The sequence below is a fragment of the Prionailurus viverrinus genome, chromosome C2 (genome assembly GCF_022837055.1).
Source record: "Prionailurus viverrinus isolate Anna chromosome C2, UM_Priviv_1.0, whole genome shotgun sequence".
NCBI classification, from domain to species: domain Eukaryota; kingdom Metazoa; phylum Chordata; class Mammalia; order Carnivora; family Felidae; genus Prionailurus; species Prionailurus viverrinus.
This window is the reverse complement of record NC_062569.1, coordinates 71,117,910-71,138,377: the sequence shown is the minus strand read 5'-3', so window position 1 is coordinate 71,138,377 and position 20,468 is coordinate 71,117,910. Positions and strand designations below refer to the sequence as shown.

The window sequence follows — 20,468 nt, the reverse complement described above, 5'->3', positions numbered from 1 at the left end:
AGATATGCTACATCTAAATAACTGTTCAAAAGCATAGGCATGAATAATTTTAAAAAGTTAGAAAAATAAGACTATTATAGACAACTCTAAAAAGTTTTTGTTTTGTTTTGTTTTTGGTCTTTCCCCAAATACAAACATCAACCCTTCTGAGTGTGTGTGTATGTTATGTGGGTGTGTGTATCTGGAACTCATTTTCAGACCTTCTTTCCTTTGTGATTAAACTCTAATTTTAACATTCCGGTAATTTTACATTTTACAAAAATAAAACCTACTCCCATTTATATTACTTCAATGTAGGCAATGAAATATGTATCCACAATTCATAGTATCTCATATGGGTTCTCAGCTAGGCCAGTCCCACCAATGGGATGGCTTGTGAGGCAAACCAGGCTTGATTTTTGATAGGTCTCTACTAATGGCTGATTAAGATCTCCCACCTGCCCAAGTGCTGCTGTACAGTGACAGCCTGGCTGTCACAGGCCTGTGACTCAGCAGTGATTACCGGGGAGTGTGTCCACATTCCTGCATGGATACCACGGGAGGAAGGTCAGAAACTCAGGCTAGGTCTCTGCTCAAATCAGGTCAAGCTGCCAGAGGGATTGTATAGGGATATAGTCAGTACATTTTCCTCAGAAATGGTTGGATTGGGATCCCAGCTTGAGGGCTGAGGCTGGGAGCATGGGGTTCTCTGGGACCTGGGACCATAGATTTATGGGAAAGGGCCTGGGTTTTGGTTTAGAGGACTTAGGAAAAGTGGCCATAGGAGGGTTTATGGTAACTTGGATTTGAATTTGAAGAAGGCGAAAGGGTGGTCAGTACCCAGAGAGGGGAGAACAGAAACTGAAGAGGCTGGAGACTCACAGAAGTTGCATTTTCTAGAAGTTAGGAATTGATGATGATTGGAAAACACTGTGGCCACTCAAATATGCCCTTTATTCTTAGCCTTAAATTAAAAGACCCTGTGAATGGGCTGGTACTGAGCACGTGCAAGAGAGGCAGAGTTGAGTCTTGATCCTCACATTAACTGGTATGATGAATTTGAGAAAGCCGGTTAACCTTTTGTATCTCATGTTGTTACACTGCAAGAGAAGAGGAAAAGTGATCACTTGTTTCTCTTGTCTGACAAGGTATTTTTAAATAAATGTTTTGCCTCTATGAAAGGGAGAATATTTGTTTAGAGTTGTTCTGTCCAGGAGAATTTTTTTTCCTGCAATGATGGAAATGTTCTATAACCCTGCACTGATTGATTATGGGGCCACTAGACACAAAAGGCTCAAATTGAGCACTTGAAATATGACTAGTGAGTCTAGGATACAGAACTATAAATTTAATTAAGTTAACTGAACCCCACCTTTGGGTGATGCCTGAAACATTTTACAAATGACATAAACCAGGGAAGAGATGATCTCTTATTAGGTGACCTTTCTCCTTGGGGACTGCCACCACTGTTTGGAACCATCTGAGATGATTATATGAAAGTGTAATTTGTATAAAAAAATACAGGAAATGCCATTTTTTTTTACCATGCTACTTGAAATTTAATTGTTTTCCATGGAGGATGAAGATTTTAAATAAAATTATCTGAACATAAAAGCACTTCATCAACTACTAAAGCTGTATTTCTCAATTCCAGCATTATAAATTGAGAGGCTTCTCTTCTCCAGGGCATGACATTCATTGGTCTATGAAAAAAAAAGGCATTTCGTTTATTGCTTAAGAAATACACCTTAGACTTGCCTCCTGAATATCCTTGGGCTTTTAAAACCCTGGGAATTGTGTTGATTTATACCATCATTCAAACCACCCAATTTCTCATCTTAACATCTTATAATAAATGCTTGAAATTACTCACAGATTAAGTCCTTTGAATTATTCAGTATTTAGAAAGAATTTGGGCCTATAGCCAGCAGTGATCCACATGGAAGAGCCAAGATCTACATTCATGGAAGCAGATACATGTTCACAGGAACAAAACATATGGAGAGCATTTATACATTTGCGTGACTCTCAAAGTTTTCATGGCTCATAAATGAGCTCGTGTGTGTGTGTGTGTGTGTGTGTGTGTGTGTGTGTATTTTCCTCCCCACAACTTTCGGTCCAACATTAACTGAGTACCATTAATTAAAGAATAAGTGTTTTTCCCCATGATTAAAACATTTATATTCTTTGTAACTTTCAATCTGAATAATGGACTTGAATAGCTACTGCTTTTTTTTTTTTTTCTGGGCATCTGAAAGGGACTTACTGGGGTCTCTACATGACCACCTCACTAAAATGACCATCTGGAAGCCAAAAGGACACAAATGGAGAGCTAAATATCTCCCTGTTCTTTTTTCTTTTTTCCTCCCCAGCCACATCCTCTTTGCTTTCTGAAAGCTTTAGGAATAATGGAATGGTGGAAAGCATGTAAACAAACCACGACTTCAAAAACCTTCCAGATCTCTGACCTATGCTCCATTCCAGCTTCCTCCTCTACAAAATGAGAGTATGGATATCTGTTAAAAACATGAAAATATCAAGGATTCAGTACCTAGCAAACTAGGAGTCTCTTAGTAAATGCTTATCAATATTATTGGTCAGACTTCACTGTCCTCTTTATTTTCTGGTCCTCTGTCCCTTTTTTGTTTCCCTCCTTTTTTCTCCTTCTTTGTTTTCTGTTAATTTTAATCATCCTTTTCATAGTCCTCTCAGCCATCCTAAAACTTTAAAGAAATAAGACTATATGTATAATTAAGTAACCTTCATCCCTTTCTTTGTCTAGATTTCCTTTAGTCTGCAAATAGAGCAGGAATGACTATCTGTATATCTATAGAGTATATTTTTAAAAAGCTGGTAAAGTTGAGGATCCCATTAGGTTGAAGATACTTAAGAGTAAAGGAAAAATGTATTAAGTACCCACTTTATATCAGGCCCTGGGATTAGACACCTGCAGTAAGGAAGGCGTGTGTGGTCTGTGTACCCTAACTCCATTGGCTTCCGTGAATAGAGATTTGACAGTGATGGGCTCAGACTAGGTTCCTGTCCCTTGTTTCACCATTTTCAGCACTAGTCGTTACATAGAAGTGAATCCTATTAGAATTTTAAAGAAAATCATCAGACTAGATCTGTTTTTGCTTTGGAAAAAATCCACCTTAGAATGTAAGCAGCATTAATTGAGTTTAGATTGGCTGTTACAGTAAAATCCTAGAAGAGGAGGACCTTTGGCTCTTATACTATGGCTCAGTGGGCCTCAGTTTCACACTCACATAGCCAGACACTCTAAGACTTTAGGGCTCTATTTGAAGAGTATTTTAAAAACACAAGCAGGGGCGCCTGGGTGGTTCAATCAGTTAAGCGTCTGACTTTGGCTCAGGTCATGATCTCACGGTCCGTGAGTTCGAGCCCTGCATCGGGCTCTGTGCTGACAGCTCAGAGCCTGGAGCCTGTTTCAGATTCTATGTCTCCCTCTCTCTCTGCCCTTCCCCTGTTCATGCTCTGTCTCTCTCTGTCTCAAAAATAAATAAACGTTAAAAAAATAAATAAAAACACAAGCAATTTCTTGCATTCCTTTTTAAACATTACTCCTCAGGAGGATGTGATTGAAGATGAGTTGGGAAAAGAGATGAGCTCTCGTTCCTTTTGTTTTAGTGCTGTTGGCTGGAAGTGCCTCCTCTGGTCTCTTTTTAAATCTGTTACATTAGAAATGGAAGAAATTGGAGAATAATTATGTTCTTGAAGGAAATAGCCGTGTATTGACAGAAAATTTCTTCACATCTTTGGACCCATGATTCCTTTTTAGAGAAAGAAGGGCATTGGGCTAGCACTGTATGGTCTGAAAAGTCCTTTCAAGAATCGAAGTTTCAGGGCTCAGGTACTTTAACAAACCATCCTAGTCAGGGGATGGTAAACTGGAAGAAAGTTTGTCCATACACTTTCTAAAATATTTGCCTACTTCTTAAGGGGTTAGGCACAAACTAGAATTTTAAATCTGATAAATGTTTTAGACGGTGAAATGGGATTCTTTAGTTGATGGAAGTACTGAATTGTGTACCAGAAGACCTGTTTTCTTGTTTTTGTTTTTTTTAAGCTAGTCTTGCAGCCATAAGTGATTAGTATGAACTATTTGGGCTTTAGTTTTTCCACTGTAAAATTAATATAATTATGCCTGCACAGAATTATGAAGATTGAATGAGGTTATACACATGCAAGTACTTTGCAAACTCAAAGGCTTTAATAGATCCCTGAATCACTTCCACCTTTTTTGGGGTATGTTTCAGAAATTCCATATACTGCCCTTAAATTGGTTGAAGCTGTGACCCTTAAGCTTCATTCCAGTCTTGAGTCTACCACATGAGGATCTTCCTGTGGGTGAATTATCCTCAGTATTGAATATGACCACATTTTTTTCTAATGGGAAATCCTATTTTATGTCAATGATATGTACTTAAAATTTTGCATAGTGTATAATTTGGATAACTGAAAGCTAATTTTCCCAAATTGGTAAGTAAAAAGGAGAGTGCATTGTTGGAACACAGAAATCTACAGCCATTATGACAATTCCTCCCTACTTCCTCTTTCTTCTTCCTCCTCACTTATTCTTTCTGCTGTTCTCCCCATTTTCTTTTTCCTCTTCTTTTTCTTCTTTCTCTCTTTCTCCTTTTTCTCTCTTCCCCCTCCTTCAGAGATGCTTTTATATTAGATGCAGAATTACCTATTATTTTTAGAGCTTTCTCCCCCAAATCAGCAGCCCATTGTCTCTTGGTACTTGTTTGGCCTTCTTTAAAGTATTTTAGCATATCTGATCTTTCTTCCAAAGTTGTTTATTTTGGGAGTTTGTTTTTTGCACTAGCAACATGGTTTGATTAATGATTAGAAACTTTGCTATAGTATTTAAAAAGGGGAATATAATCATAACACTGAATGCTACAGATTTCCATTTTCATTCAAGGAAACTCAGTTTGGCTAAGTTTAATACTTAAATGGCAAGTGCAACAGGCTATAAAGAAAGCAACAGAGAATGAAAGTGCTTGAATATTTCCAACCTCTGTCAACATGTGAGTTTTCTTTATGAAATCCAGCTACACATAACTGCTGCTGGGGCCCCTGATATCCCCTTTCCCTTTGGTGAGGTTTCCATAGTAATATTTAGAAATAATTCATCTTTTCAATAGAGGTATTGTGGAGTGGTGGCAAGAATATGACTGGAGAAGACTCAAGTTCAAGTCCTGATCCCACTACTCAACTAACCTTAAGACCTTGGATAGACACCTAACCATGCCTTCAATCTATATTTCTTTCTTTAGACAAAGGAAGAGGTAAAGCATTTCTCAGAGTATTTGGGTATCAAATGAGATCATTTAGATGACTGTGTCCTGTGACTTCTAAAGTGTTATATAAGTTCTGTATGTTATTCCTGGTGAAATATCTCCTCTTTTGAACACTACTCCAAGCACAATAAAATGGGAGAAAAATAATCTTAAGAATCTGTAATTACCAAGATACTTGCCACTATCAGGTCAATCTGAATTTTTTACTACCCTTTTATAGGAGAGAATGTCACAGATTTACTAGAACAACAGAAATTTAGATTATAATATGCAGTACTTAGTATTTTTTTTTATATTAGGATTTTGTGAATGTTCCTTCATTTAAAATTTTGTGATATGTAATAATGCTCTGAAGACTTTTGTTTAGCTTAAGTCCAAAATGAGAAGTTTAAAGTTCTTTTTCTGTTTCATGTATTTTTAATACTTACAGAGTATTTTTTTAAATAGGTGAAAGACATGTAAACGTTTGTTCAAACAGGAATATGCACTGATAGCAAAAGCTGATAGACATTGGTATTCACATTTTTTGATGGGAATATAAAGGGAATTCACTATATTTAAGTATACTCTATTGTTTCATATTTGCCAACTTCCTTTTTCCCTTATCAAAGAATATGCAAATATAAACAAACAAATTTACATAGACATGAAATTTGAGTTGGAAGTTCAGTAGTTGAAAAAAAAACATTCCAAATTCCACATTTAGGTAATTTATTATTATTTTTGGATTCTCCTTTTATTGTCCCTGGAATTGCAGATAGGACAACTGCATTACTGCGGAGACAGGTACTCTTAGGTATAATGTAACCAGTTATGAATGAAAAAACATTGTTAGGGAGTTTTCAGCCTCAGAGTTCCTTGTTTTTGTGCTCCAAGACTTTTATTTCTGTGTGTCCTCACTATAAATTCCTTATTTCTTTTCATTAAGGTAAGTTATTTAGTGTGTTCTCAATCTGAAGTCTGAGGTGATAGATACAGATCAATAAGATTTGATGACAAATGTTATAAAGTTGTCTGAAAAATAGGATCATATGCTTGAATTTTAAAAATTCAGGCTACAACGGCTGCCACCAGCTTTATTCTGGAGATGACGTAGCAAGATATATGTCATAAGACTAACCCTCAAATTATTGTCCTATAAAATATCTTTCACTTGAGCAGAATCTCATTAGTTTCTTTATCATTTCAAAACTGCTAAGCTCTGAGAATTCTTATCTGAAATGTCAAAAGCAAAAGAGAGAGTTTGTAGCCCACTTAATTCTTGATTCCCAATTTTGCTCACCCTAAACCTCATCTCTTTTCTCCCCTCATATTTCATTAATAAGTTTAGGAATATTCTCCAAACTTGAATTGATAGTTTCCTTAGTAACAGTAGACCCAAAGTTCTCAGTAAGACTTCAATTGTGTCAGGCAAAGGTATTTTTCCTTCCAATTACATTCATCTGTAGTTTTACCTTTAGGAAGAAAGTCTATTTAAAAATAGGTAATTTATTCAGAATCTTTTTACAGGGATTTTTGGATTTTTTCCCTTTATCTTCATTTAGATTTTTAGAGATGGCAAGAATAACATACGTACTAAAAATTTCAAAACTATACCATTGTCCTAATGTTCTGGTGGTTGCTCAGGAACAGAAATAGTCATAAAAGTAAAAAGTCGGGGCACCTGGGTGGCGCAGTCGGTTAAGCGTCCGACTTCAGCCAGGTCACGATCTCGCGGTCCGTGAGTTCGAGCCCCGCGTCAGGCTCTGGGCTGATGGCTCGGAGCCTGGAGCCTGTTTCCGATTCTGTGTCTCCCTCTCTCTCTGCCCCTCCCCCATTCATGCTCTGTCTCTCTCTGTCCCAAAAATAAATAAACGTTGAAAAAAAAAATTTAAAAAAAAAAAAAAAAAAAAAGTAAAAAGTAATAAATAAATTGAATAGTAAAAATTGAGATTCTGAATCAGACTTTAGGTTACAAACCCCTAGTCACTTCTACAGTTTTTGAAACTTCCTCCCTGACCTGCAATGCTATTTATATCTCCTCCTATAATTGTTTTACTCACATGATTCCTGGGCATTATTCTAATTTCCACAAACAGCATTGAGCATTCCACTGGATATGTGCCTTGCCTTTCATGTTCTCTTTGCAGAAGTCTTCCTTTAGTAATAGCTACTGGGTTCCCATTGTATGGCCATGTAGAAACTCCAGACTCACAGACTGAGGCTTATTACAAAAATATGATGAGAACCAATGAAGAAACTTTTGGATGTGAACATTAATCTTCCTTTTGTCAAGCCATGAACCAAAAAATCTGATCTGACTTTCCCAATTATCCATGCAGTTCACTGTCGTCATGAGCGGTAAATCAGGAGTCAACCCTTTTTTAGTGGCACTGCCATGATTTTGGAAAATCTCACTGCTGCAGTCAAAGATGTAGAGATTTCCTTAGTTCCTATTTCCAAGAGCATCCTCGTGCAGATTCCTGGATGGAAATGCAGAGCTCTTTGTGTTATTGTTAGTCTCCTCCACTGGGCTACTTTGTCCTTGGATGGTATTTGTTTTCCTAAATCAAGCATGCTCAAGAGATGTTCCCCGTCTATCTAAATCTGTTCAGATTTCCTATAAGAGGCACTTGCTAATTTGCTTCTGTCATTTAAAAAAAATTATAAAAGCTGTCTGTACTTCTTGCCAGTAGATATTCACAATCCAGAATAGTTTGGGATATGATTTGTTCCTCTTTTAAACAGAAGGTTTTCTGAACTAAGCAGATATAGTATGTTTAGCTATCACTCTGATTCATCAGGGGATCTCCTTGGTAACTAGCCTTTTCTCTTTGTGTTTTGGGAAAGTTCTTTCAATTAAAAATGAACAAATTAAAAGTTGTATACCATATACAAATATGAACCTAGGGACATATTTAAAAGGTATTACTAAAAAGTGATAGTTTCGTATTTGCAAAGTGTGGGAGTAGCAAGATTTCTTTCTCTAACATAATGAAATGGGAATGGGTTATGGAAGAACCTATTAGGGTTATGGGTTTTAAGAATGGTGTCTTAAGCCATATATCATAATAACTTGACAAGAACATGCGGTTGTGGTAGTCAGTGTTTTTTTCCACGAAGCTCGGGGGGAGGGGGGTTCACTTTAACCAGAATTTGCAACTTGAGTGGCACTTATTTGTAATTTAAAAGGGTAAAGGATAATTTACTCAGAAAATATTGACTGGACTATTAAATGCTTAATTCAATTTTCTTCTTTCAGTTTCTACCTATCACTGCTTGTTCCTTCAGACTGATACCGTTTAAAGGAGGCAGCACTTGGCATACTATGGGGATACTACTGATGAACTTCATAGAAAGGACATAAAAATTGCCTAGGTTTGGAGTTGATAACTCTATGACAAGAATATCCCACCGGCATGCTAATAGCTCTGCAAGGCAGTGTGATGATGTTCTGTAAAAATGAGGTTACTGAAGTATTAAATATTAATTTCTTCATTTAAAAATGGAGCCAGTGTTGATGTGGCTGACTGGTTTGGCAAGGATGAGCAATAGCTGCCTTGATCTCTGACTGCCTTTTGATGGTACTAACACTCACAGGCTAATATTGTGGTGCTAATCCTATGCCTCAATGTCACAAGAAAATGATCACCCCATGGGGTGTATGAAAGAGCCACTAAAAGAAGCATTTTCAAGTATGGATTTCTCGGGTTAAACTAGAGTATCGTTATTGCTAATTGTGGTCTGTTGAATGAGCTTTTAAAATCCTGATAGCTACTGATTTTAGCCCCACCTGCCCTCCCATATGTCAAGGGTAGTTAATGGCAGAACCTAGGCATGAAGGTAAACCCAGGCCTACCTCATGTCGCAATCCTTGCTCTTCACCAAGATCCCTCTGCCTGTTAATCACTAGACCTCTCTTCAATGGTCTGTGACTTCCTACCCACGTGGAATTAGGCAGAGACAATGTCCTTAGAGGAGCAGTCCAGCATTCAAGGTTCTAAACAACTATAGGAGGAAGGAGCAAGAGCCTTCCAGATGAATGAAGGATTTGTGTATTTCTTTAGGTAAGAATGGGAGAATATGGCAGATGAGTATTTTTGATAAATGTTTGATAAGCCCATAAAATTGGGGTCATTAGCAAAGAGAAGCAGTTGGTGGGTGAAGCTTAAACCGATATAGGCTGTGTGGTTCCATGATAGTTACTAGTCACATATGGCCATTAAGTACTTGAAATATGGCTAGTCTGAATTAAGATACACTGTAAGTGTAAAGTACACACCAGAATTTTAATTCTTAATTTTACTTAATTTTAATACTTAAGTTACTTAATTATTAAGTACTTATTAATACTTAAATTAAAATACTTAATTTAATAATACTTAATTTTAATACTTAAAACAGATTGTCAATATTTCACTAATAATTTTCACATGGTAACATGTTAAAATGACAACATTTTAGATACATTAAATAAAATAAAAATTAATTTTAGCTATTTCTTTTTACTTTAATTTGGCCACTAATAAAACTTAGAGTTATATATATGGCTCACATTTGTGGCCTGCAATTTATTTCTACTAGAATCACGAGCCTTGGAGATGTAAAGGGAGGAGAAGTAAAGTTCCAAGTCCCAACTTGGAGGTTATGATGATGGAAAAAGTGTTGCTCTCTATAAAATCCATTACATGAATTAATTGCAGTAACATACATGAATTGGGTTCCCACTGTAAGACTCTGCCTAGCTGGATGAGAGGCAAATAGAACCATAAAATACAGTCTGTAGTCTTGTTTACATGGGAAGGCAAGAAATAAGCCTCTGAAACCATTGACTGGTAACAAACCTCAGGGTAAGTGCAAATAATGGTACCTGTCTAGGATGTAGGAGGTGTAAGTTGGTTCTCACCCTATATTTTTGGGTAACTATTAGTGTGACCTTATGTAAATTACTTAACTCTTTTAATGGTCAGTTTTCTTATCTATAAAGTTGGCATAACATTATATTTTCGTGGCTGTTAACAGGACCAAAATCCAAATGAGTAAGAACCAATATCCATATTCATATACATTATGAATTGTGCTATATTTGAAAATCCATTTATTAGCTATTACTGGGTTAGACAGATATAGGACCACTATTTCTTGGGGACCCTTGTTAAATCTACAGATGTGGGGCGCCTGGGTGGCGCAGTCGGTTAAGCGTCCGACTTCAGCCAGGTCACGATCTCGCGGTCCGTGAGTTCGAGCCCCGAGTCGGGCTCTGGGCTGATGGCTCAGAGCCTGGAGCCTGTTTCCGATTCTGTGTCTCCCTCTCTCTCTGCCCCTCCCCCTTTCATGCTCTGTCTCTCTCTGTCCCAAAAATAAATAAACGTTGAAAAAAAAAATTAAAAAAAAAAAAAATCTACAAATGTTTTTAGGCTTCTGACTCATTCCCAGTAACACCTGAGTGTGAATTCCATGGACTCTGTGAGCTATTTTAAAAAGTAACATTTATTAAGCATATATAACTAATTTTTACTTCTCACAGCAACTCTGTAAAGTTGGTATTGTTAGCCCCGTTTTACTAATGGGAAAACCAAAGCTCAGATTCAGCAAGTCTAGTAGGTTTGAGAGGATGGCCTTAAGTCTAGGTTCTCTCACACAAGGTTCTGTGCTCTTGCCTCCAATTCCCAGAGTCTGATCCTTTTGTATTTGGAGTAGGGCCCAGGTATGCATATTTTAAAAACTTCTAGAGATTGCAGTAGGCATTGAGGCTCAGGAACCCTGCTCAGGCAAGCTCTTTGGGACAAGTATTGTCTTGTGAGGCAGCTGGGAGCTTGGACTGTTAGAAGAGTCTCAGTCTGATTCCTGGAGCTTCTACTGATTTTCTTGATCCTATCCTGCACGATCACACAAGTAGTCTGAAAACCTTTTAACACACACACTTCAGATACTTCAGGTGTTCTTTGGGGGTATCTGTTGAAGGCATGTGGGGCCCCTTCTGAAGAGATAGTCTAACAAAGTTTTCAGACTCCAAGTCTGTTAATTTTTCTTTACTGGGACACTTTTTGCTGAGAGAATAGGGGTGAGAATTAGAGGCAAGACCCTGGCGAGGTAGTTGGTTGAGGAGAGTGTAGGTCCTTTCTGGACACCTTGATTGGGTATATATAAGTGCCAATAGAGAGCCCTAGGGGGAGATGTCAGAGACATAACCCCAGTAGCTTCAAGAGTCAAGAGAAACTAGAAATTCCTGGTATTAGAATTGGATTCTAATACTTTTTCAGTAAAATTTAATATTAAATATTTTAGTTGTGTTTCTGTTTTCCTGCCTTTTAGATTCCCCCAAGTGATAAAACAGAAACTCTTCAAAAATAAGGGAAAAAAATATTTGGCTAAAGAACAGCCAAAGTGAGTGACAGCCAGCCTCCAGACAGCCCGGCTAGTAGGTGTAGAAGCTGTCAACACAGCTGGAGGACATGGGCAATCTTGGAATAAGTGTGCTTCTAGACAGACAGGCCTTAAAGAGACCTCTGGGGCCTCACTAGGTAGGCACTGGTAGAGCTAGATTAAAAGAAAAGGCACAACCCTTCTTCCATCTCCAGCTCCCTCTAACCTTATCTCTCTCCCACAGGCTTTGCCTCGACTTTATTGGGATTAGGGGATATGTGCAGTCTCCTTTAGAAAAAAGTGGGAGTGGGAGAGACCAACAATCAGTTGCTGGTTTGTGTGCATGGATATGCTTCAGAGCTCTTTGGGGTCTCGCAGTCCATCTTTTCCTATGGTCTCATGCCAAAGTCATACTCTGTGCTCTCTTCCAACCACTTGAGGGAAAAGCCCTGAATAATGTCTTTAGATGACATTTCTAAGGACAGAGCATCTTGTGAATAGGGACGTTTTAAACTGCCCTGCCTCCATTCCTTGTTGGAAAGAAATGAGGAAAATATACATCACAATAAAATGGTAGGAGCTCTGGAATGGTGAGGTCATAGCCCAGGATTCATTGCAGCAGGGAGTTTTCAAATCTATGTCTTTGTAGGTACTTGTCAGACCATTTGTTCTCATTTTTAGTCCTCTTTATTTTAACTGTCAACCCTAGAGGTCAAAGGGGACAGAGTAGATGGGTATGAACTTAGGTAAAACTCCCCTGTTTCCAGAGATCCTGAAATGTGGTATGGTCTCTCCTGCCAGTCCCAAGACATCCTTGAACATAGTCTTCACCAGCTTTTTCCTTTTTTTGGGGGGAGGGGCAGCGTGAGGTGGGGCATGTATCTAAATCATGTTTCTCATACTGCCTTGTGTAGAATCATATATTTTCATGTGTCCTTACATTCAGATGGACTGTAGGCTCTGAGAACAGTTGGATTTATGGATTATCTACTGAAAATCAGGTGCTATGGCAGAGATATCAGTGGAATGAATGAGTATTAATAACAATTGAGCCCTTACTCGATAATATCCCACCATGGTAATGAAAGTAGACATGCTAATGTAGCTTCTGTCTTTTGGGGGAGCCAGCCAACATACAAATAAATTGATGAGTGAACAAAACAATTACAGATTATTAAGTGTTAAGACAGGCGTAAACAGTGCTGTGATTAATAGAGAAAAAGGAAGGGTGTCAGGAAAGGTCTCCAGGTCCCATTTAAATTGAGTCCTGTAAGGTGACGAGAAAGTCATAGTCATGCCAGTAATTGAGGGAATCCTGTGGCAACAGGACATTGTATGTCTCCACATTATTCCAGGACATGTCTGTCTCCCCTTCCTCAATCCCTCAAGTGCCTGATACATAGAATACAAAAAGAATTAGCATATCTTCCTTTTCTCCTTCTGACATAGGCAGTCAGAAGAATCCCTGGTGGGGCAGTCTTTAGAGTCTTCATGTATTGCTGGCTCTGTGTGGTCAGGTATATGTCAAAAATGAGGTGCTCAGCCTACACAAAATGTTTCCCAAAGCAATCCTGTTTTACTCCATCATTCCTATTAGGCTGCCACATTTTGTGAAGATAAACAAAACAAAGTCTGTTTGGGTTTTCTTGAGTAGTATTGCTAGGTTTTCTTCTCTTCTACCTTCTTCCTCTTTCTTAGGCCTTTTTGGATAACTTCTTATAAACCCTGGTTCTCTCTACATGGTGTATAGACTATAGGCCAGGATTGTAAGAAAAAGGCTGGGAAGTGAAGCACAGAGCAGCTGGTGGGAAGAGCAAACACATGGGGCCATGGGCACCGGAGGAGAGAGGGGCTGTAGTGCTTCATCTGGTCCCACACAGAGGCTGCCCATGAAGAGAACAGGTGAAGTCATGGCCTAACTTCCTACAGGGCCAGGGTTTCTGTGTGAGAGCCCCTTCCCATTCCTTGTCTCTTGTCTATCCCACTGTCCCCATTCTTCTGATTTCTTTGATTGTTCAAAGTCTAAAGTTGTCCTCCATGTAAATGTTCTTCTTAACAGCTTCCAGTGTTTATCCACAGGAAACGTGCTACCATTTATAAAACTACAAATAAATGGAGGATGGGGAAGAATCCCTGAGCCAAGAAGCCCTCTATGAATTGATGTCAGCACAAGAGAGTTTGATTTCCTACTCTTAAGTTCTGGCAATGGTTTTGTTTAATTTGATTTTATGTCTATTAATGGGAGCAAAGGTCCTATCATGAGGAAATGAAAATTAGGCTAAAGAAGCCTACTCATCTCTAGCAGGTTGAATCATTCTCTTTTGGCTGTAGTGAAGGGGGCAGTTGGATCTGGGCTCTGACCGCTGCCTGATGCTGAACAGCTCTATGGCCCACACTAAGCTACTCACCTTCTCTGAATCTCTATTTCTACATCTGACCTGAGGGAAAACACCTCCAGCACTCTTGGAAAAACTCAGTGAGATAATGCAGCTGGAAGTGTTTTTGTAACATGCTAAACAAATGGGAGATATTATCTTTCCCTGGCATGGAAAGGTCAGGAATAAGAGGGTCAGACAAACCATGAGAAAATTGATTAAAGCATAAGCATTTTGACTCTGCTACCTAGGAGCTGTGTCAGACCTCACAGACTGCCTGAAGGACATTTGCTGTGAGAGATTACTTTACCCTCAAATGGGTTATGTTTTGCCTCTCTATAGGTTATTGTTACCTGGGTGCTAATGAAAAACTTGGGGTAGGATACTTGATGTGATCAGGGGAAGCTGAGAGGTCTCAGGAGGGAGGGGGTGGTAGAACCAAGAACAATATGCCAGGACCCTCATTTTGAAGAGACAAAAGGGTGAGCTTGGAGAGAACAGTAGAGGTTGGAGGAGAAAAATGGGTGGACAAGGAGGATGATAGGGAGAAAGGAAACCCATGAGGTAGCCTGCTATCAGCCTCAGCCCTAACCTTACCTCTCTGTGCATCTGTCTGCACGGTCTTTCTACATTTGTCTGCCAAAAATTGGACTGCAGCCCGAAGCCTGGTGTAAAGCCCTTGTCCTGTGTGCCCACTGGGCTAGTTCTTGTCACTCATGTCAGTGTGTCCAAGCTGTTGGGCTGGACTTGTGCCCTGAGAGGCTTCCAGTTCCCTACTGGGGACTGAGCCCTAGCATGATGCTGGCCTGCTTACCCTAACCTCCCTTTCCAGGCCTGAGCACTTTTTCTAAACCTCTGCTGAAGCCTAGTATAGGAGCATTAACATGGGTCTGGGATCAAAGAGACTTGAGTTTGCATACTGATCCTATCACATACTAGTTGGGTGAATTTAGGCAGCTGATGATCCTTTCTGGGTCTCAGTGTTCTTATGTTTAGAATGGGGATAATATATGTGTTTTGAACATCTGTGAGATGATTCACGTAAAGAACCTAATAGACCTGACACACAATATGTGGTCCATAAATGGTCAATATTATGATTATTGTTATTCCACACAGAGAAACCTCTGAGAACTAGCACACTCCTACCTGCCTGACAGGAGGCCAGACCCTCCTCCACCTACTGGATCTGAAATTTTCAGTATCACTCTTCATTTTGTAATGGTGCTGTGGACTCTCTATACCCTGGCCTCTATTGTTCATGGTGTGCCTAAACTGAGTCTATTCTCTTGTTTCCAGAAGTGGTCTACAGCAGACCATTCCACTTTTAGATAAGCTTTTCCAAGAAAATGTGTGAGCACCTATGAAAGATTACTTCTACTTACTAAAGCAAACACTTAAAAAAAAAAAAACCTAAGGAAAAAGTGCTCAGATACCAACTTGCAGTCTTTACTTACCCACATTTGCCCTTGCTCAGGCTTTGTCCTGAGTCTACCCCAAGCAGGTGTGGCAGAAGTTCTGACATCTACAGAAATCAATCCCTGTGGGAAATTGGCAGTTCATACTTCTAAACTTAACTTCACCTTGATCTCCTTGGAGTGCCCTCAGAAACATGGTAGTTGGTTCCTAATTTGATTCAACTTAGAAGAATAAAATCCATTATTTTAAACCTCAGCAGGTTCTAGAAGTCTGGCTAGTGTTTACTAATCAGTAATTTAAATACATCAGGCTTTTTACCAATGCTTATTAAAAGGCTCATTAGGCTTTTAAGTACTAATAGCTTTTATAATAGGACATGATGAATGAATTAAAAATACATCAAAATCATATTTTAAAATTATTTTGTCCTTCATTCAACATTTAAGAAATATTTGCTGAATACCTACCACATGCTGACCTGTTCTGCTGAGGATTCAAAACAATAAAAAATTCTCTGCCCTTGTGGAGATTGCCTTCTATTATAATTATTAGTAAAATAAATACATAAGTTGTGTATTATTGAAAGATAATTGTTCAAGGCACATAGTAGGTAGGAAAGGAGGAAAATTTAGGACCTGCAATCACAATTGTGAGGGGCTAGAGTCTTTCCAAGAATAGTTGAGCCATGTGGAATTCTGGGAGGAGGGCATTCTTGGTAAGGAGAGCATCAGGTGAGAAGGGCCATGAAGCCAGAGCCTGCCACTCTATTCCAGGAATAGCAAAGAAACCATGGTGAATGTACTGGATTGAGAAAGGAGAGAGCAGTAGATGAGTTCAGGCTGTGGCAGACAGCTTGTGAAGCACCTGGGAGGCCATGTAGGGACTTGGGATTCTACTCTGGGAGAGGTGGGTTTTGAGAAGAGGAGTGTCATGAGCTGACTTGCCTTTTAACAGGGTCACTGTCTTGTTGGGAGTAGACTGTAATGCAGGGAGGGAAGGCAGAAACACGGAGCCTTGCAATAACTGAGGTGACAGATGCAGGCAGTTTGGATTAGTGTGGTAGAAGTGATGGTGTCAGATTCTGGCTCATTTTTGAAGGTAAGGTCAACCAGATTTACTGATGGTTTAGATGCAGGAACTCAGCAAAAGGTCAAGAATGTCTCCTAGAGTTTTGGCTTGAGCAACTGAGAAGTTAGCATTGATTGAGAAGGGGATGAAATAGGTTTGGAGAAAATCAGGCATTTGTTTTAAAATGTTAAGTTGAAGATACACATCAGATATGTGTGAGATGTGAAAGATGTGATATTAGGTTAAGTCATACAGGGAATGGATGGAAGAAGAGCAAAGGAGTGGTAGTAGAGATGTGGAATAGACCAAGGAGACTGGGAAGGAGTGGTCCCTGGGGCAAAGAGGAAATTAGAGAATGGTGGTTTTAAGTAAGCAACGAAAGAAGGTGTGAAGTATGAAATCAGCTATCAAATACTTCTGAGATGCAAGTAAGGTGAGGCCTGAGAGTTGATATTTTGATCTAACAAACAGATGAAGGAAGAATTGGTGGAATTATTTGGGCAAAGTCTAAATGAAGTGAATTTAAGAGAGAAAGGAAAGAAAATAATTGGAGAGAGTGAGTACAGACAAACTTTGAGAGGAACTTTAATTGAAGGAAAGTAGGAAAATGAGGTGGTTCCTATAGGGAAGTGGAACCAAAGAAATGTTCTTGAAGGGTTGGAGAAGAGTAGCCTGACTTTAAGTGATGGTATAGGTTCCATGGAGAAGAAAACTTAAGGGTGCAGTGTTGGAGCACTGTCCTGGTTGGGCATGGAATCTACTGCCCATGGGTGGAGGTTAGCCTTTCATAGAAGCCTAAACAGCTCATATGTAGCAAGAGAAGGGAAGGCAGGACTTAGGAGTACAGGTGCTAGGAGATGGGGAAGTATGATGGTGGGAGCTTGAAGGAGTTCTCTCATGGTTGCTTCTGTTTTTTTTTTTGTTTATTTGTTTTGTTTTGTTTTTAGTAAGTAAGAAGTAAGATCATCAGCTGAGAGTGAAGATGCAGCAGTAGGGGGAGAGAGTTGATAAATAATAAAATGGGATAGAAGAATATTACACTTGCGGCTGGGAGGCTAAATTGGTTGAGCCTCCTACTCTTGATTTCGGTTCATGTCATGATCCCACAGTCATGGGATAGAGTTCTATCTTGGGCTTTGCGCTGAGTGTGGAGCCTGCTTAAGATTTTCTCTCTCTCTCTCTCTGCCCTTCCCACACATGTGTGCACATACCTGCGTGATCTCTCTCTCAAATTAAAAAACAAATGAAAGAATATTATACTTGGGCATAGACTGAGAAGACATAACATGCTTGCCCTAATGCCAGTTGAAGTTTATGGTCATAGTTAAAAAGTGAGGCCATCTTCTGTTGTATGTTTGTATTCAGCTATTTTCAACTGCATGAATAGAAGTGAAGAGTAAGTAGAAAGTTGAATTAATCAGGGTTAAATCAGGGTTGAGGTTTTGCCAAGTGTGATGAAATAACGTAGTAATGGAAATGGGTAATTGAGGATGCAGGCGAAAGAATGATAAAAAAAATTGTTGATGGACTTCAAGCTGGTAAGAGAGAAGTCACGTGAAATAAGGACATGGAGGCAAGAGACAATGAAAGGGTAGTATGATCAGTGAATTGGAGATCTTGGCATCTGTATCAAACCATCATCAATGGTTTTTGGCAAGATACAAGAGGAAATGAGCTGGGGAGATGGGAGGTGGTGGTCAGAGGGTTGGATGCTTCAAATTTAGATTATGGACATGTTGCAGGTTTGGGGAAGGACAAGCCTGGAGGTGTGACCCTAGGAATGAGTGGCTGAGATTGGATGAAGGACCATATCATGGGAGTGGAGAAGTTTCAGAAACTGAAAGTGAAGACTCAACATGAATATTAAAGTTGCTAAGAATTTAAAGAATTTCCCAAATCTTGCTAATGATATTGAAAATATTTAAGATACACTGTTATCTTCCTCAGCATGCACAAATCTTATGTTGTTCACAAAGGCACTTCACTATAGGTATATGAACTCATGAAACCAATGTTAGCACAGACCCTTGTGCATATTTGGTGTCTCTGCTCTGCATTTCCATAAGGAGTCTTTATGTTACTCTAGGCTAGCAGTTACATTGCAGTCATTCTTTTATGTATTGGTTTTCCTAACCCAACTGTAAACTCTTTAAGGACCAAGATGATATTACTACTCATAGTAGCCTTGCAGGCTGGCATAGTGGCTCAATGGGTGTACAATATGTATTTGTTATATGTAGTATATGGTGGCTAAGAACACGAATTCTGAAGTCTGACACAACTGGGTTCTAATTTTATTAACCACATACTCCTGGAAAAGACACTTAAGCCCATTTCCTCATCTATAAAATGGAGACAACAATAACACCCCCTTATGGCAATATGGTAAGGAGTTGATGAGATGGCGCTTTACATGTAAAGTGCTCAGTATAGTCCTGGCACATAGAATGCGCTTGATGACCGATGCATGAAGGCAATAAAACTTCATGTTTGACTGGATTGTTTCCAGAGTGGTATACTTTCACATCAGCCACCCTGGGCTACAGTCCTTCAGAGAAAAACGGTATGGGGAGCAAGCTGAATGTTGTCCAGTGATCCGATAACATACTGAGGGAGAAATTGATGAAAGAATAATTGTATTTTTTATTAATAGAGCAGACTTCATGAGCTCTCTTAGCAAAGGTGTACACCTCTCTGTACATACAACCCGGGAAATGCACGGTCTTTGTTTCCATAACTACTCAATGAACTGAGCGGTGTTGCCAGTTCCTGCTTCTGTGTTGTCAGTGATTACATTATTGAATCACATGTTGACTAAACTAGAGCACACAAATATGATAAATGCTCATATATAAGCATGAAAACTACTATTTCACAAAGGCACACTTAAAGAAACGTTCTCATACTTTTTGTTTTCGGGGAAACAAGGACAGACCCAGAGCAAGGTGAAGTAGCTAAAATGCATATTTTGTCATGCTAGCATAGCCTTTTTTTCTGTCCCTCATTAGGCACCCCCCATCCTTTTGATTGACCAGAAAACTGTGCTGTGGATCATCAATTTCACCTTCTGTCTGTATTTTCTCCCTAAGCTCAGATCTTCCTGCTCTGAGACACTGGGGGATGCGATAATGAGTCTAGACTGCTCATTTTCTCTGTCTAGCAGATGGGAACACCTGTCATGTGTGGGCAGACCGCCTCTCTAGAGGTTGGGCAGCAGTAGAGTATTCGGACCCTCTCTCTTTCTAAATGCCACAAGGTTGCACAATTAAGAGAGAGTCAAAACATCTTATGTCAGCCCTCAAAGCAACTGAAAAGTGTCTCTTCTTGTATTTGAAGTTAGAATTTTAGTAGAATTACTCTGGATTGGAAACTTGAATCCTAAGAAAATTTTCATTCAACAGGCCAGAAATTTTTAGAAACCAACACAGACATTTTTACACTCTCTTTAGGTTTCTACAGGTTCAAGATGACATTGGCCAAGTGCTCTATTTCTTGTGTGTGTGTGTGTGTGTGTGTGTGTGTGTGTGTGTGTGTGTGTGTGTAGCCTGTGTATTTACAGGTGTGTGTGAGAGAGGGGGTATGTGGCAGGCAGGTGACTTTCAGGGGTCCAATCTTTTAATGCTAGTATCACATTGAATCTGAAACTGCTTTTTATTCCAGAGGCAATTCCATTGTCACCTGTTACTTGCTTTTATGTACAGTTGTCCCAGGAGGAGGAACTGGTTCCTTTGCATCCATCCCTAGGCAGAAAAACATCTGAAGAGTGAGCCACAAGACCTAGATTTTAACCACAGAGAAGTTACCCAATAGGCAGGTGACTTTGGGAAAGTCCTATCACCTCCTCAAGCTTCCCCTCCTTCTTAGCAGATTAGCAAATTAGCTGCCCTTAGACTAGAAGCAATACAGCAGAGTGGTTATGCTTTTTGACTGGGAATCAGATGACCTGGTTCAAATC

General features: G+C 39.3%; 1 protein-coding gene across 1 annotated transcript in view; it reads right to left on the bottom strand.

The window, feature by feature from the left end:
- KCNMB2 (potassium calcium-activated channel subfamily M regulatory beta subunit 2) overlaps positions 1-20,468 on the bottom strand; it is a 236,793-nt gene that overhangs the window by 107,707 nt on the left and 108,618 nt on the right. The window lies entirely within an intron of this gene.